This window comes from Anser cygnoides, chromosome 1 (assembly GCF_040182565.1).
Source record: "Anser cygnoides isolate HZ-2024a breed goose chromosome 1, Taihu_goose_T2T_genome, whole genome shotgun sequence".
Taxonomy (NCBI): domain Eukaryota; kingdom Metazoa; phylum Chordata; class Aves; order Anseriformes; family Anatidae; genus Anser; species Anser cygnoides.
In genome coordinates, this window is record NC_089873.1 from 111601751 (window position 1) to 111617500 (window position 15750).

The following is a 15750-nucleotide window of genomic DNA, read 5'->3' on the forward strand; positions in this document are numbered from 1 at the left end:
ACTTTGTGCTTCCAGGTAAGTAACTACTGAGTTTCAGCTTTCGAATGCTTAATAGTTTTTGAAGTCAATTCAATTTTTAGGTAATCTATGCAAGGATTAGAAGACCATAAACTTACATTTAATTTTTTTCTTGAGCTTTGTAAATTCTATAGGCAAGGGAACATCTCTCATCTCCCCATACAGGATGGTGCTTACTGACACTATTTCAGAAAACCCCACACAAAATCAAAACAGTACAAAGAGTTCTGGTTACATATTCAACCATTAGCTGTATAAGTTATTATAAACAGCATACATTAGGCTGTTTGCTTGACTTTTATTTATAAAGCATTTGGGTCTATTTTTCCCTCTATCCCTCTCTCTCTCAAAAAAAAAAAAAAAAAAAGAAAAAAAAAGCAATTAGTTGAAGGAAGCAGTTCAAATGATGAGAAAATGTATACTATGAATAAGGCTCTGGGACTTTCTGAAACATTCTCAGTCTTCCCCAGCAAAAGAGGCATTTCATCAAAACAGAAAGATCTGTAAACCATGCCCATTTCTAGGAGTTTTAACAGAGAAATTCATTTCTTCCTCTCAAATTTGATGCTCAGCATGCTCACAATTATGTTTCTTTTCTACTTGCATGTATGTATCAGGGCAGTGCCTTTAAAACCTATGAAACCTCTATATAAATTATATCCTCTATGTGTTAAAAAAAAACAATTCAGTTATGAGAATTTTCATTTTGTTTTCATTTTAGGCTAAAATGCTTAGAAAATATTTTGTCTCTAATCTCTTTCTACTATCAATGGACAGAGCGATATTTTTCAAAGTACTTGAAGATACACTCCTGAATCAACTCTCCTTTTAAAGAAGCTTTTCTCTCTCCACTGACTATGGCTTCCCTCTAGCTCCTTACTACTGAAATGTTGAAAGACTTCCTTTTCTTTCCATTTTAGAGTGGAAAAAAAAAAAAACTGTGAAACTTCTAAATGCCTCACAAATGGAATTGTTGTTTCAGGACATTCCTGGGAGTTCAGATGTTTATAAGTATCTTATCCAGTGGTTCCAAATGTCTTGACCTTGGGCTAGAAACCTCAGGAAAACACATTTTCCCAGTAGTTCTTTTGGTTCTCCTGATTCTCTTCTCATTCTCCTGTTTGCATTTAGATAAGAAAAAGATAAAGATAAGTCCGATTTCAGAGAAGTGGTAGCTCAATATTTTTTATCAAAAAAATCATGTATTTCCTTTATCTGGTCTAAGGTGAATGTTCTAATTCTCATGTGGTTGGGGTGATAAGAACAGAAATAGAACAAGTTGGTGGAGAGAAGTGGCTCTCTCTCTATATGTTTCTAGTAGAAAGTGCAAGGTTATGAGCACAACCATGTGAACCCATCAAGAGGAAATATACTGCCTCTTTGCATTTCAAAATGATGCACAATCATTGTCCTCAAATCAAAGTGCATCAGAGTAGACCAGGTTCAAAGGTAATGCCCAAATCCAGTGTAAAAATTACAGAATGATATACTTTAATTACAACTCCCAAATATTGTAATGTGACTTTCCATCCTAACGCCAGACAAATAATGGAGAAATTAGGCTATGGAGGACATAATTCTCGATTTTCTAAGTTCCACTTAGACATATTTAAACACCCATCTAACTTTAACCTAACTTCATAATTATTTTCCGAGCTTTTACCCTAAAGCAGCTTAGGTAATATGGTATGTGTAAACAGCTCCACTCCCTTAGTACCCAGAAATTCAAAGAGCAAATGAAAAGACTTACACTTATTTCAGTTGAAGAATTTAAAAGATTTTGGGAACTCCCAGTTGTGTGATGACAATACAGCTGGATTACTAGTAGTAGCTCAAGGAATTCCCATGAGTATATGGCCTAATGATTTTAAGGGTGAAGTGAGAAGACCCTAAAGCATTAACAGCTGCATTGGTAAATTTGCTATCTTAGTAAAACCTGAGCTACTGAATTGCACAGTGCATGCGTGTGCATGTGTCCATAATTTGATGTCTCTCTGTATAAACATATAGAGATAGATATACGCGATTTTTATATTCTTATGTAGACACACACATACATATACAAGATAATGTATGCATATACATACGTATATATCTGAAAATTATTTTAATCTAAAGAGTTTTTCTCATCTTAGATGACATACTGATAAAGAACAGTCTAATGATTCTATAACAGGTCTATGTAAAAGTTTGAGCCAGAAAAAAACACTGGTTTCATTTTATACAGTTTTTCTTTTGATTTTAGGGAGCTCTTTGGGATAGGAATCATGTCATCTTCTATGTTTTATTTCTGTATAAACACTTCTGAACACAAGGCCAAATTTTAAACAAATGCAAGGCTTAAGTATTCTGGTGGAGGGCATGAATTTTCAGCTGATGGAAGGACACATGCAGGAAGCAGAACCTACACTGATATTCAGATCAAGCCCGTCTAGGCCATTATCTCTTGCTATGCGACTGGAATCGCAGTTTCAAAAGTCCAAAGCATGCTAAGTAACCGTGTACACATGTACACATATATCATCTTCCACATGGAACAGGCAAAGAGCAAGCATATAGCCAATGACCATATACTACCTGAGAAGTACTAAGTCAGAAATTATCACACTTCATTAGCTTGCAACCACCTGACCGTTCCTTAATGTTATTGACTTCTGTACTGTATTTGAAATAATATCAATATAAATAATTGCTGAAAGTGTGCAGGCTCTTTTTTTTTCTTTTTTTTTTCCTTTTTTTTTTTTTTTTCTGTCGAAGAGAGCTAAATTTGAAGCAAAATCACTCTCCACAGCTTAATATATCTAGGAATCATTCATCAGAAAAGTAAAATGGAAATAATGTATAATACAATGCAGTCCTGAGAGATTCCAGATGTCTTTCTTCATCAGTTCAAAGTATTTTAAGTGTGTTTTTCTCAGATGCTGTGTACAGATAGTGTATTTAATTATGATAAATTGCTTATAGAGTGGTACCATTTTTTTGACATATAATAACATATGCTTGTAGAATATTCATACATCAAGACACATGAGTAATATTTCATACAACTGTTTCATATACCACAAAAAGAAATTGCAAAAACACTAGTTTGAGGTGTTCTTATTTATAATACATCTTATGCCAAAATATTTCAGTTTTTCTTAGTTTGATAGTAGGTCTTGAAGGAGATTGGAAGTTGCTAAAATGACATGGAAGACAGGCACATATGATCATAGATCATGCATTTTTCTAATGCCTTAAAGACAGAAAGGCATTGAAAACAACACAAATCTTTCATGTGATCCACTTTGGAAGTAATCAAAGTTTTCTTACTTTCAATGCATAAATAGTTGCATTTTTATATTTGACTGATGGACAATACAAGGCATTCAGACTTTCTCATTCAGATTTAAATCCCAATTTTAATCACTCAGAGTTGAAAACATAGTTTGTTGCACAAACATCTGGTGACAGTGACTGGAAAGAAATAAGGGGAAAATGAAAAAGTACACGAATCTTAAAGAGTTCACAGAAAACCTACTGAATCACATTACTTTTAAAATTGAATTTTGCTTCGTGCTGAAAGAAATCAAGAGGTACTTTCTAGCTGTAAACAACTATGATTCCAAAACAGCAAAGAAGTCCTGAAATTTGGTATGTGTTTGTACCAGAGGGTCATATTTACAGAGTGTTCTGCCATTTCAGCGTTCTTACAGACTCATTGTGAAATTCCTACCACGCTTCACACATGAGTGTCACATTTACTTTGCTCACTTCAGCAATAATGTGTGACCTTCTTTCCACTAACTATCTAGACCACCATCACGAGACCCCAGTAAACGGGAAACCTGCATTCAGGGTTTTAGTCTTTGTTGATTATGACATTATTCATGGCAAATCACAGTCTGTTCCTTCAGAGGGTGGCACAGAAACCCTCAGTATTAGACATATTGACAGCTTCTATGGACAGTAGGTGAAGTCCTTTCAGTGAATGTGTTTTCTGGCTAAATATGTACTAGGATACCAAGTTTTTCCTTTTTCTCTAGAATGCCATCAGCACACTGACAACAGATGATTACATTTTTGACATCAAATTAAAAAAAAAGAGTATAACAGGATCAAAACCTGAAACTCTCAGTATCTCAATATCATGTTTCATCAATAAAAGTATTGATTTAGAGCACTAACAAATATCCAATGGAGCTTAAAGGCAAAAATATTTAAGGGAGTGCATCAATAACAATAATAATTACCAACAAGTCATAATCGGCATCAAAATTCCTACAAAAACTTATTATCTACATCTTTAGAAAATCTAGAGGCCCCAAATCAAGCTTTACAATTTTACTTTACAACCTGAGTATCTCTTTATAGGGACTGTCACTACAACTTTTTTTTTTTCCTAATGATAACAATAATTAAATGAATGAGTAACAAATTTTAAAGGTGATTCAATTCTCTAAAACTATTCTCCTTTGAGACAGGATTCTAACAAAACAAAATAATTTATTGCATTCCCAACTGCATAAGTTGTCAATATTTGAATAACATTATCAGTCAGAAGGAATAAGGATAGTCTCTGTTAGTGTCCTGTAATTATTTTAATCACAGAATTAGTCTGTGCTTCCTCATCTATCAGTCCCTAGGACTTCCATTTGAAACAAGCTATTTTCACAGCTGTTATAGTAGGACAATATTTTTTCCTCCATTATGACAGCAGAGATAGCAATTCTGTATTGCTGAACTGGGCCAGTTCAACAGATTATATTGCCTCAGTCAACTACCAGCTCCCAAAGAGTGAAGCTATACAGTTAACAGAATTCATAGGTATATAGTCAATGGTTATGTGCATCATATATTTTTCATAATTAAATATAGATATGAAAGTACAGACCAAAAATCAATCACTTTATGTTAATCTTAAAAAATGATGATAGAAGAATAATTGGTTTTGTTTCAACAGCGGGGCTGCATATTAAAATTCAGTTTAGCTCCAGTCTTACTGTGTAAACCTCGTGTAAGATAGTAACATACCTTTCTTTTCTACTCACAGAAATTCCAAAAAGTCAATATCTTGCCTGACAAAATTACGTAATTTTTTTCTATAATCCTTTTTTTTTTTTTTTTTAATCACCATTTAACAATATAGATAAATTAGTGGTAGTTTATGGTTTAGTATTGACAAAAGACATACTCAGAAAATCCATTTTTCTGCTTTGCATATTTCTTCTGCATTAACAATCAAACTTTTACTGCTGGTTGGGTTTATCTAAAGCTATTTTTAAAATATTTTTCCTCCTACTAATGAAAAAATGATGCTATTGTTGGCCAGAGCATTTGCTGGTAAGATACATGCTCACATCATCATAAAACATATGACTGGTAGATTATGTGCTAGTGAAAGAAGATATGGTGTTTAAGTATAAAATTTAACTGTTGAGTGTTGCAAGAAACAATCAGATCATAATAGCATTTTAAATTCAAGGAGTTTGGGATCACCAATTAGGCTTTTACTGTTAAAGGACACGAGGATCATAATTCTCATTTTAATACTTTGTTTAACCCCATGCTTCATCATTATGAAATTAGAGGGAAAAAATGATGATTAGGAAATGCTTGTTTATAAAATGTTGACTGCATTTCTCTAGTTTCAGCATTATTTCACTGATGAAGTGTATTCCTTAACTGGAATACTAGTTCCCTCTCTGTCAACTACAACAAACAAAAACAAGAGAAAGCATAATATCAACCAACAAAGTGCAAAATAAATGAAGCCAAAACCTTTTGTTGTTGTTGTTTTTGTTTTCTAAGACTCGTAAAAAGACTTAGAAGAAAAAGAAAAAAAAAAGGCTGTAAAGCTGCACTAAAAGTACTTAAAACTTCCTTTAAAACATATTGATGTAGCTAAAGGTGTCTGTAAACAGTTAACAAAGCAATTTGTCCTCTGGAGGACATAAGGCTGCAAAGAGCTTGGCACACCCATTGACAGCAGATGGGCCCACTTTTAGCATTGTGATTATTATCTTCTTCACAGACAGCATTCTGAAGATCTGAGCCCTGGTAACTCACAGACAGACATGCCATCAGCTGCAGAGGCCAGAGCCGTTCCGCTTGCAGCGCCAGAAGAAGCATCCCATGGAGAGAACTGGTGGGGTCCCAGGCTGTGCCCACCACCCTCACACCACACTGCTGGGCTGATCTCCCTGTGGCCAGACTTCCCCCTCTATCCGTGCACAAAAACAAGTGACAGATCAGGAAGTCTGGTTTTGCATGCTAACAGACACATCTTAAACATTAACAACAGTTCAAGACTCATTTCACAACTACGTTTTTAATACTCCCCAAGAACCCTATACGCACACACACACATACACGTACTGTACATGACAAGAAACACAAAGTTTGCTTTGCTGACAAGCACAATTTGTCATTTGTAAAAGTCTGTCCATGTAAAGTTGCCAGAAGTTTAACAAAATGTTATGTATTCATTTGAACTCTATGTTCCTCTAGCCTTTGTTGAACAAAAAACATGGCCAATACTACGCACTCCAGCTGTAGGAATTTTTATTCTCAAAATATATGGGAGGATGACTAAATGGTTAGCTATACACAGCACAGAGAACTGAACAAAGAGGATCACAGGTTTTACATGTTTAATAAAACTGGACAGCATGGATAATTTATAGCAGCTTTGAACTGTAAGCACAACACACTGAAAGGTAAGGCTGTCTAAAGGTACCAGCCACTTAGCACACACTCCCCCTCCTTTGCAAAGACAAAGCTATTTCCAACAGGAGTAGGCATTTTTGAACATCCTGGTTTCCTTCACATGTTCCTCTTGCTTGGCCTCAAACAGCAGAACCCCTTCAGCACATTCTTAATATTATCCCATAATATTAACTGTTAATTCATAAGACCGTCAGTATAAAAATAAACTGCTTAAACACCTGCTTAAGGCCCATTTATTAAGAAAGGAAAGAAGACTTGGGAGCATACATAAGTGTTTTCTGAAGTAAAGGACATAGATCAAGAGCTGTAACCTCAGAGAACTGGAGAGTTTTCTTTCTTCCATTATAGGAATGAGAAAAATAAATAAATAAACAAAAATAAAATAAAATAAAATAAAATAAAATAAAATAAAATAAAATAAAATAAATAAAATAAAATAAAATAAAATAAAATAAAATAAAATAAAATCAAGGTACTATAAACCAATTAAGCTAATCCAGACTGGTTTCAGCTTCCCTTCTCCACTTTTCTCCCACCCCTCATTTTTGAAGTCTGATGTTAAACTTCCAAGAATGGGACAAGAGATCCTGAAAGGTTTGTTTTATCTGGTGAATGATGCAATTAATATGATGGACTAAATGCCACTGGACCATACAGGTGTCTGAAGAAGTAAATTTAAGACATTGTAAAATGCCCAGTAGCTATTTAGTTTATTTATTTATTTAATTATCTATTTTTATGTTATGCATTTTGATTCTATGTATTAATATCTGTATAACGTTTTTATTGCATTTACACTTTATTGCACTGATATTGCATCATTATCATTTACTTCTTGGAGAGTTCTGGGAGTTTGTGGTCAGTGCAGTCACTCCTCCCTGCCTAAAGTACTCTCTTCAGCTGCTCTCTCAATCCTGGAGCTGGCAAAGTGGCTAGCAAATAAGCTCCTCTGTAATAAGAAAGATGACAAATGGAAGGAGAGAGAGCCACAGGAGCAACAGGGAGATGCATCTTCTAAATGCGCAGTAAAAAAACTGGGATACCTCCAGGTGATTTTTGTACTTCCTAAGCTAATGGATAACCAACTGACTGGAAAGAACTGGGCATAATGTGTGGAACAAACTACTTCAGTCCCATTTCCAAATCTCTTCCTGCCCTTTGGCTGCCAGCAGTAGCACTGCTCTCTTCAGTCCATACTGACCTGAAAGCTGTGGTACGGAAGTACACCACTCTCTATCATGCACCTATCCTGCTGCTCTCTGTGGGAACAGCACATCTGCAAGGAGATGTTCAAAAGTTGGGATGGAGACTCCCCATTTCTGGTGACTTGTTTACCATACTCACTGAATGAACACTACACCAGTCACCTCCACACAAACCCCTAGTACGGGTTCAACATTAAAAAATCTTTCAAGGACAGTTAAGCATTGCTCAGACACTCTGCAACCTTTGTATTAACAACATGATATGATGGCAGCTGATGGTTGTGACAGTTGTGTGCTTTGCCCCCAATCAAAAAATAGTCATAAAATCATAGAATCACAGAATCACTAAGGTTGGAAAACACCTCCAAGATCATCTGGTCCAACCATACCCTAACTACCAATATTACCTGATAAACCATGTCCCTAAATAGCACATCCAACCTTTCCTTAAAGACCTCCAGGGACAGTGACACCACCACTTCCCTGGGCAACCTGTTCCAGTGCCCAATCACTCTTTCTGAGAAGAAATTTCTCCTAATTTCAAACCTGAACCTCCCCTGATGCGACTTGAGGCCGTTCCCTCTTGTCCTATCACTAGTTATCTGAGAGAAGAGGTTGACCCCCAGCTTCCCACACCTTCCTTTAAGGTTCCTGTAGAGAGCAATGAAGTCTCCCCTGAGCCTCCTCTTCTCCAGACTAAACAGCCCCAGTTCTCTCAGCTGCTCCTCACAGGACTGTGTTCCAGGCCCTTCACCATCTTTGTAGTCCTTCTCTGGACACACTACAGGGCCTTGATGTCTTTCTTGTTATGAGAGGCCCAAATCTGAATGCAGTACTCAAGGTGTGGCCTCATCAGAGCTGAGAACAAGGGGACAATCACCTCCCTGGTCCTGCTGGCTACACCATTCTTGATATAAAACTTAGTCAACTTAGTCAATACCATATTTTCCTTTCATCAGTAAGCTTTGCTATGATCTAGCACACTGAGGATATGGTGGGTAGGTGGGTTGCAGTGTCCATGCTTGAAAACCCTGTAGGAAGCAGAGGGACACAGAAAAGACCCCTGTCCAAATGTCCACTATGGGATCAATGTGTCCAGTGCCTGACATCAGAAACATAGACCATAGCCAAACCTTTCAAGATGACTTGGTGATAACCCATCTCTATGGTCATTGCTGCTATCTGAGCTCTGATGGTTCATTTAAATGCAAAACAGCTGAGAAAAAGGAGTCTTCCTAAACAGCAGCAAAAAAACAAGGTAAATTCTCTGCAGCTGAGCCATGACAGGCAGGAACGAGAGCAAGTCCTCTTGGATAACACCTTAAAGTTTATCCTTCTCAGCCCAATTCATACTATTCTAATCTGAGTGCTTTGCCCTAAGGACACATGGTAGCAATATAGCAGGACGGATTCAACAATGCAGAGATGACAAAACAGAAAGAAAAAGAATTCTCTAAAGCCTAAGAAGAAAATGCTACTTGCATATTGCATATCAGTGGTGCTTCTAAGATAGGAAAAGATTTTAATGAACTTTGAACATCTGATTTCTTCCAGCATTATGGAAAAAAAGTTGTCATTCATTCTACAGTCCCCATCATAGCCAACTATATCCGGCACTGGAAAAAAATCTGTAGAAAGGTACAAAATGAAAGCAATTAAATTTCCAGTTATCACAATATTTTCTCAAATATTTCCCTGTGATAAGCCAAAAAGATTTAGTTAAAACAGGAACTGCTTCCAAAAAGCAGAGATGCCAGCACTACTAATTTAAACCAAAGCAGGGATAAATTTAGCAGTAAAAGTTTTCAGTGAACACTTTCTGTATAGAGAAGTATATCCTGAGTAATGGTTTAAAGTTAATGAGCACTGCACCAGTCACCTCCATGCAAATACTTAGCAAGTATTCAACATTGTAAACTGTTTCAGGGACAGTTGAGTATCACTATTATAACTACCTAATTGGAGTAACAGTCTGTATGATGCCTACCTCCTCTGAACCCTGATCTCAAGGCACTGATCTGTGCCTTGTCACACTACTCTCAGTATCTCCTACTTCTCACAGTTATTGGTAAAACATTTACCGACTCAGATATTTCTGAATTGTATTCTAATGCAAGATTTACAGAATGAAACACCTACAAGACAGGGCCCCAGAAGGAGTCCCAGCTGGCTGGAGGATTTACAATAAATACACATTCCTTTAAGCAAGAGCAATCAACTTGCTTACCCCTGGGCCAGACACTCATATCTGCGTGTGTCTGAGAGCCAGAAGACTCGCTCCATAGGCTTTAAAGAACCAAGGATAAATTGCTGGGAATGTGGTCCTCTGGAGGGAACACCGCTAGTTTCATCATTGGACTAAGACTTGGCTATGCTGGCTATGCAGCAGAGACCCAGGGCCATTTGTCACTGTCAGGTTCAGCTTTGCCTGCTGATTCATTGTCTTCCTTGTCCAGGAGTCCTGGTTGCACATAGCTTTGCACAGCAGCACGGCTTTGCACTGGCATACCAGTCACGCAGACCTGCTGTAAGATCCACACTACTGCTGCTTGCAAACCATATTGAAATCACAGGCTTCCTCCACTTTTAAGAGATTGTACCTGTCAGAATGCTAACAATTTAACACTTGCACGGAGTGTCATTCCTTCAGGAAATTACTTTAAAAAAATACTAATGGGCAGTGTGAGAGAGCACGATAAGAACTGCATATTAGACACATTGCATTATATACTACCCATCTGCCTAGTATTTGGAAGCTCTCGGGGCATACAGTTTAAACCTGTTATGACAGTATCAAAAAAAAAAAAAAAACACAAAGCAGTTCATATTTTTACAATAGAACAAACTTTTCTGACTGCTTTAATGTAGTGTTTCAAATATGTCCTGGCCAGAATACCATTTGGTAAATAAGAAAAAGAAAAGACATTGTAAAACTTCTGGCAGTTTATGTTCCTTTCTCAGAACTGCAGTTCTCTCCTGTAGACCTGCTTCCTACTTCCTTGCACAGTCACCTTGCTTGTATACTCTCTAAAGTACAATAGCAGAGAGAAAATTTAGAAACATGAATAAGTGGAAAATTATAAACTGTTAAAATGTTTTTTTTCTATAAACAATATGTGAAATTAAGTGCAACAGGATAATATAAAAGCTAAGAAATTATTGCATGTGAATTATGATCAATAAGTATGAAAAATAATTACGAAATTGAGTAAGTAGAAAACAGTGCAAAAGATTAAATAAACAATTGTGTTACAGAACAGGAAGAGGAGTGGATGATGGGGTCTGGCAGAAGGAAAAGATAAACCCTAAGGCAGAAGCAGGAAAGAAGAGGAGAAAGGGGTAAAATGGGATAGTAAAAGGGGAAAGGGGAACATTCGATGCTCTTCCTGTAATGAAGAAGACAAGGAGAATGGAGAGAAGGAGGGAATATGCTTTGTTTGGATTATCTAGCATGTGCCTGCAAACTGCAGATGATACCAACCTAGACTGTGAAGAGGTGCACACATTACATAGGACTGAGGAACCTGACTGAGGACTTGTCAAATTCAATAACCCATCCACTTCAACATTAGCAGTGCTACGTTCCTCCATGCAGGAGCTGGCTGTTCCACTGACATTCTTATTTTTTCTTGTTGTATATATATTTTATGTATTTCTATATCTTATATAACCAATTTATAAAAGAAGTTACATCCATCTATAGTAAATGCTTTTTTCTTACTAGAGGTCTGGAGACATTTGGTATCACTTTGCAAAAAAACAAAAACAAAAACAAAAAAACCTACATGGAAATAACACTAAAATATCATAAGAATTTGGATGATATTAACACCAAACAACTGAACAAATAACAGAATGACAACTCATTATTCTAATCAATAGGGTTAATTTACTATGTTTTTGTGAACTGTAACAGCTAAAGAAAGCTAAACAAAAATGAACAGGGACTACATGCTGTGCAATGAAGTATTAACTACTTCAGCCTGTTCCAGGCTGTTTAACTATGCTTCATTAACCTGACCATTTATTTCATCAGGGGTGGGTCAAAGTCCCAGAATTTACCTGCAGAGTTCTGGAAACACACAATAACTCTGTCGTATATTTAATCTCTACTACTGTCCTAAAAATACATTCATCTTTACAAACATATTTCAGAACACAAAAAGAAAGGGCACTCCGTTGATGTACAATCTCAAACATATTTAAACAAGTGAGGAAAATAAGCACACAGTATGACATCTTGCCTTGCATATTTGTCTTCTGTACACTTTTGTGTCCTAACTGATTTTTCATGAGTCCTAACTGATTGCTTTCTGACAAGGAACAAATGGAATACTGCCAGTGACCACAGTTTGACATATAGAAAAATGAAGCTTTTAATCTCTAGGATTAAAATGCAGTCCCAGTGAAGCATGAAATATATTTTATTCTCTGCATGTTTTCGACACATAGAGTTTCCCTGGATTCACAGACAAAGCAGGAGGAAATATGTGCCATTGCATAAGTGGTTCATACACCAAACATACCTCACCACCAATAAAAGCAGCACTCAGTAGAGAAATATAGAAAATATAAAATGAAAGAGCATTCTTTTTCTGTAATAATTAATAATAATTAATTTCCTCAATTTTGAGTGAGAAAAAAAATTACTTTTTTTTTTTTAATGTATAGAAAAATGCAGAATCTTCAAGAACAAGAGAGCCCATTATTGCATATAGCTCTTGCCTATCTTCAGATGAACTATTATCATGTGATTTGGGCCAGAAGTCACAAAATTACTGGTTGCAATTTTTCTAAATCCTTTTTACTGTTAAGACAAGATAGTCTCCGTGTCATGATTTTTGTCAGCACAGCATGAATACTCCAGTCTTCAAGAAGGGCAAGAAGGAAACTGCAGGCCAATCAACCTCACCTCCATCCCTGGAAAGGTGATGGAGCAGCTCATCCTTGAGACCACGTCTAAGGATGTGGAGGAAAAGGAGGTGATCAGGAGCATTCAACATGAATTCATCAAGTCACGTTTAACCAACATGACAGCCTTCTATAATTAGATGACTGGATGGATGGATGAGGGGAGAGCAGTGGATGTTGTCTACCTTGACTTCAGCAAGGCTTTCGACACTGTCTCCCATAACATCTTCCTGGGCAAGCTCTGGATGTGTGGGATCCATGAGTGGACGGTAGGATGGATCGAGAACTGGCTGGATGGCAAAGCTCGGAGGGTTGTGCTCAATAGTGCTGAGCCTCGTTGGAGGCCTCTGGCTAGTGGTGCCCCCCAGGGCTCAGTTCTGGGTCCATTGCTATTCAACTTATTCATCAATGACCTGGGTGAAGGGACAGAGTGCACCCTCAGCATGTCTCTGGATGATAAAAGCTTGGCAGAGTGGCTGACACACCAGAGGCCTGTGTGGCCATTCAGAGGGACCTAGACAGGCTGGAGAGTTGGGTGGAGAGGAACCTCATGAGGTTCAACAAGGGAAAGTACAGGGTCCTGCACATGGGGAGGAACAACCCCAGACACCAGTACAGGTTGGGGGCTGACCTGCTGGAGAGCAGTTCTGTGGAGAGGGACCTGGGGGTTGTGGTGGACAGCAGGTTAACCCTGAGCCAGCAGTATGCCCTTGTGGCCAAGAAGGTCAATGGGATCCTAGCTTGCATCAAGAGGAATGTGGACAGCAGATCGAGAGGTGATCCTCCCCCTCTACTCAGCTTTGGTGAGGCCACACCTGGAATATTGGGTGCAATTCTGGGCTTCCCAGTACAAGAGGGACGTAGAACTTCTAGAGAGGGTCCAGTGTAGAGCCATGAAGATGATTAAGAGATTGGAGCATCAGTCTTATGAGGAAAGATTAAGCGAGCTGGGCTTGTTTAGCCTAGAGAGGAGGAGATTGAGAGGGGATCTTACAAACCTCTACGAATACCTGAGGTGATATATGAATGTAAAGTGGATGGGCCAAACTCTTCTCAGTGGAGGCCAGTGATAAGACAAGGGGTAATGGGTATAAATTGAACCACGGGAGATTTCATCACCATATGAGGAAGAACTTCTTTACAGTTCATGTGACAAAGCACTGGAACAGGCTGCCCAGAGAGGTTGTGGAGTCTCCTTCTTTGGAGATACTCAAAATCCGTCAGGGTACAATCCTGTGTAACATGCTCTAGGTGACACTGCTTGAGCAGGGGGGGTTGGAGTAGGTGATCTCTGGAGTTCCCTTCCAACTTCAGCCATTCTGTGATTGATTCTGTGATTTTATACTTCAGTTGATAAGAAAAAGCAGGAAGACCAGGTAGGTCTGGCATGTGTTACAGGTTAGTGTCTATCATTATTTCAGAGATTGCCCAGAGAGCTGCAGCACACAACCTAAAATCCAAGCTTTTCTCGCCTGTTCTGAATGCTAGATCATCCTGTTCATCTGAACTGACACTAGCTTAGCCCTCTCTGTGGGTGTCCCATGGGATGTGTCCATCTTATCTAGTGTTAGAGTTCCAGATGTTATACAGTAGTACAGGCTCCTTTACAGCAGGAGAAAGGAGAAAGAAAGAATCTCCCACAGCAGATATTTATCTTCCAACAGGATGAATTAATATTTGTATGTGTTCTTCTCTCTGTCTGGTTGTTGACTACAGTGGAGGCCTAGGTGAGGAGCAGCAGAGTAGCTGTGGCAGTGCTGGTTTAAGGATTCAGACTCAGCAAAGTCTGTAGTTAGAGGCAATACCTTTTATTAGACCACTTTTTCAAAACACAAAGTGGGAAGTGAGATGGACCTCCTCAAGTGTGCTTGACAGCAAAAGAGAAGGGATCACATCCTGCTAACAGGTGATTTAAATCACTCCCATACATGCACACACACCAGTTTCAAGGCACACAACTATATAGACATGCACCTCTCAGTTGGTCTGGGTTTGTATGTCAAGTTTTGTAGATTTTCTGTTATCTCAGCAGATTTTCTATCATTTACCAATTGCTTCAGCTCAGCCAGTGCTTGGAGTCTTTACACTTTTCTGTAATGCAGACAAATTTTACCAATGTTTCATGGAAATTTTGTAAGACAGCTTCTCTGGGTGACCTTATTAACCTTACAATAACACATTAATACATATCTTGTATAATTTATTGCCTCCTGTGCACATGACAAAGCACTGCTAGGGTACACTTTTTAATGTATGCATTCTGTGTGTGCATTTAGTGGAGAAAGCAAATTTGAAGACTCAATTTCTGAAATCAAAGCAAAAAGTTTACTTCCATGATGACAATAGAATAAATCAAAACCTGTTTTTGTAAGTTTCATATTGTAGCCTCTGACAAAATTGTGTTGAACTAGCACTCAGACTCTACAGAAATATTTCAGATATCTGTGAGTGCCTTAAGAAAACAATATCTTTACTGCTTCTTTGTACTTTTTACATTGCTTACATATTAAGTGAAAGTTAGAACTAATAGCTTCAGGGTCAAGAAACTGGAATGGAAAATGCCTGACAATAAAGATACACGTCAGTGAGCATTGGGTCATTGTCTTCTAGATTGGGATGGCCTTCTAGAAGAAAAAATTGTAACATGATTTGCATGAACATTCATGTCAGCTCCTTGCCACTGAAGAATCCAAGAGGTCATTTAAACTATGGTTTGATATAAGGTTTAGAAAAACGTCCTATTAAAAGTAGGGAAGCACTCACTGCTTGTAATCACAGACTTACCCATTTAGACATCTTGCTCTCTTCACAAAAATTATTCAATCATGAGAGAATATTTTCAAAATCCTTATAAAAACTATGCTAGTGTGTGACAATGATGAAAACTTTTTTCTACCTCCTTCACTTT